This window comes from Camelus ferus, chromosome 2, assembly GCF_009834535.1.
Source record: "Camelus ferus isolate YT-003-E chromosome 2, BCGSAC_Cfer_1.0, whole genome shotgun sequence".
NCBI lineage: Eukaryota > Metazoa > Chordata > Mammalia > Artiodactyla > Camelidae > Camelus > Camelus ferus.
Window position 1 is genome coordinate 18,375,596 of NC_045697.1, and position 3,527 is coordinate 18,379,122.

At 47.5% G+C, this 3,527-nt stretch overlaps 1 non-coding gene across 1 annotated transcript; it reads right to left on the reverse strand.

Moving 5' to 3' along the window:
• Positions 1 to 514: 514 nt before the first annotated feature.
• On the reverse strand, positions 515 to 586 carry TRNAD-AUC. The gene has a single exon. It is a non-coding gene; the product is annotated as a tRNA-Asp (tRNA).
• Between the last annotated feature and the right edge of the window lie 2,941 nt (positions 587 to 3,527).

Sequence of the window (3,527 nt, forward strand, 5' to 3'; positions counted from 1 at the left end):
TCCCACACCGGGACTGTTTTATCCCCACCATTCCTCTCCCCTTGCTCCAGTTCCAGCCGTTAGTTAATTCCCTGGACTTCTGCAAACGCTGGGCGGAAGTGCCATTCAGAGCGTGGGCCCAGGACAAGACTACCTGGGTTCAAATCCTATCTCAACCCCGCCTTAGCTCTGCAACCTGAGCCATGTCAGCCAATTCTTCTGTGCCTCAGTCCCCTTATCCTTAAATTGATTAAAAAAATAATTTTAATTGAAGTAGCGTCAATTATAATGTGTCAATTTCTGGTGTACAGCACAATGTCCCAGTCATGCATATACATACATATATCTTATCCTTAAATCAGAATGATGCTTCTTGGGCATTTGGAAAGAACAGGGGTTGACAGGCTTTCCCCATAAAGGGCCAGGTAGTATTTCCGGTGTTGTAGGGCAAGATGCAAAAATAAGGCTATTACATAGGTATTTTGGGGGGGTGGGGGAGGGAGGTAATTAGGTGTACTTATTTATTTATTTTTAGAGGAGGTACTGGGGATTGAACCCAGGACCTCGTGCGTGATAGGCATGCACTCTACCACTGAGCTATACCCTCCCCCCTACATAGGTATTTAAAATATAACTAGAGAAAGAATAAATTTCCACAACATTTTATTGACAAAGCTCAAAATATAGTAATAATTGAGGACTTTTTTTTTAATAATACAGACCCATTAATGAGAACAATGAAATTCTATTTTGAGGAAGATAGCATTTTGCTTAATTAGGTTCAAAGTTAGTGTTTCCGATCATCAGAATCTTTCACAAATGTTCATCTGTAAAATTCATTCTTCTCTTGTGGCTTAAAAACAAGAACAGGTGGTGGATGAGATTTGGCCCGCGGTTTGCCTACTTCACGGAAAGAATAAGAGATAGTGCAGAGTACTTAGCACACCATGAGTATTCAGAGGATGCTGGTTATTGTAATTATTTCTTATCATCCTATTCACGTTCACCCTTGGCTTCAGCCATGTAAATACTTGAGGTTTCCTCGAGCTGTTTCTGAGTCTTTGCTCATGCTGTGCCATAAGCCTTCGCCTCCTTAGGAATCCTTTCCTGTTTCTCTCCCTTCTTCCATATCTCCCCATCCCTGAAGGATTTGTCCACTCCCTACTCAAGGTCCTGCTCAGAGTGACCCCTTGCAGAGCTGCCTCCCTGCCACTGTGGCATTTGATGGCTTACTTCCTCCTCTTTAAACTGTGAATAGAAACCATGCATTACTCACGAGGTCCCCAATCATATTGTGTGTTTGACAAATATTGGCTGAATAAACAAATGAACCACCTCCTTGCAAATGGGAGACTCAGCAGAAACCTTCCTTGACTGCCCCAGTTCTCAGGGAGCTCTTTGTTCCCTGCACACCTAGAGCATTTTGGGCCCCATGGATTTTCTTAAAGGGACCCTTGGCTCTGGGTACAAATCTCAGCTGCGTCACTTCCTAGCTTTGTGGCTTTGTACAAGTTACTTAACTTCTCTGAGCCTCCACTTCCGTGTGGGTGAAATGGGGATACTGATGGTACTCACCTCACATGTTTGTAGACTGGGTGAGACAGAGCATATGAAGCACTTAGCACAGTGACTACTCCACAAATGCTTGTTGCTTTGCTCACATTTATTGACTAATGACCATAATATAAGCCCTTTTGTTAATATGTTTATTAGTCACTAGGACCCTACGAGGTAGGTACTCTCATTATCCCCATTTTACAGATGAGAAAACATAGACTTTCAAGGTTGTATAACTTGCCCAACGTCACACAGCCAGTGTGGCAGAGCCAGGATTAAAACCCAGGCTGTCTGTCTCTAAAGCTGTGCTGGGTGGTAGAGATGAACTTCTTCTGCAATATCCCAGGCTCTTCGAGAGTCAGGAATGCATTGTGGAATTCTCTGTATCCTTCCTAGCTGCCAGCACAGAACCTTGCACGTGATGGAGATCCAGAGACACCTGCTCATTTAGTTATCCATCCCTCCTCCACCCTGATCCAGAGGAGGGATCCAAAGTGTTCTGGGGACATTTCCTCCTGTCCAGGCTTGACCACCAGTGAGCACATTTGTGTCTCAGACAAGGAGATAGGAAGGGAAGTAAAAAGGGACAGTAATTAAGGAAGGAGTGCAGGTGGGGTCTGAGAAGAATTTGGCCTTTTCCAAAGGTGACAGTGGACTTCAGTCTCTCTCTCCGCAAACTCCTAATCCCTGGGGGAGCAGCAACCCCACTGTCAGTAAGTGGCTCTAAGGACACTGACCGGAACAGGCTGACTCCACTGATTGTCTGTAACGTGACTGTTCCTCTTAATCAAAATGATGTCATCCTTTGATATCAGAAAGCGAAGGATAGCAAAATTAATGATGGCTCCAGTGGGCTTCAGATGGCCACCAGCCGCCGAGGGGCCGTAGGGCTGCGGAGCCCACTGCATGTCAATGATGTGCGCAGGGATTTCTTCACTAACAAGGGTGCTGTTAAGTCTTAATTACCCAGAACCGAGGCCTCACCTTACTGCCTGTCCCTCGGGAGCTCCCTGTGAAGTCAGTAGGAGCTTTGCCTGCAGTTCAGCCTGGTGAATACTTGCCTGCAAATGTTTGCAAATTATCTTGTGTGCCTAGGATAGAAACAGGAGAGAATTATTTAGTTTTGGAATGTTGGCATAGCCCCGTCCCTGCCTTGCCTGACACATACTGCAGTGCTGCTCACATCCCACACTCTTTATCTCTGATTAATTCTGAATCGTGGGCCTCTTTGTTTCCTGGCTGATGAATGTACCTCTTTGGTTTTGCCCTCAGACACATGGTCGGTAATGTCCCATGGTTCTCACCCCTCGCTTAGCAGCTCTCTCTAGAAAGTCTAACGCATTTTCCATTAGAAAAGTCGATCTGTCCCTGCCCTTCCAGCAACCACAAGCCTCAGTCTGGCCCCATGGGAGGGGTCAAAACCCCCTCCATGGCTCCTCCTTCCCTCTGCAAGGAGATGCTCTTGGTACCCAACCCACGTTCCCTTGACTGGGGGCTGTGGATAGCTCACAGCTGCTCCCTTCTCCTGAGACTTGCTCTGAGAGAAAAGCACAGGCATTTTCATCTGGAAATGTTTGGGAGGTTTCGCTTCCCTTCTGGGGACAGCTCACAACCAGGATGGCCTGAAAACTAGGCGCAAGGGCTCCCTGTGGGGGTCAGGCTGCGGCTAGAGCACACCTCCGCCGGCCCTTCTGCGCTTCCCTCACACCTTTCCAGGTTTCACCGAGGAGAGCGCCCTCAAGGAACTGCTTGCCCGAAAAGCCAGTCTCAGGCTCAGTGTCTTGGCAACCCAACCCAGGACGCCTCTCTACACCACCCTCCCCGCTGCAAGTAGAGTCATCTTTAGAACCTCAGCCTGATCATGCCACTTCCTTTCTTAAAAACTTCCATGCCTCCCATGGGCCAAACTCCATCACATGGGTCTAAATCCCACAGACCTGGGCTGTTTACCCCTCCTGCCTCACCTCTCATCACACCTTCCGCCTCACCTG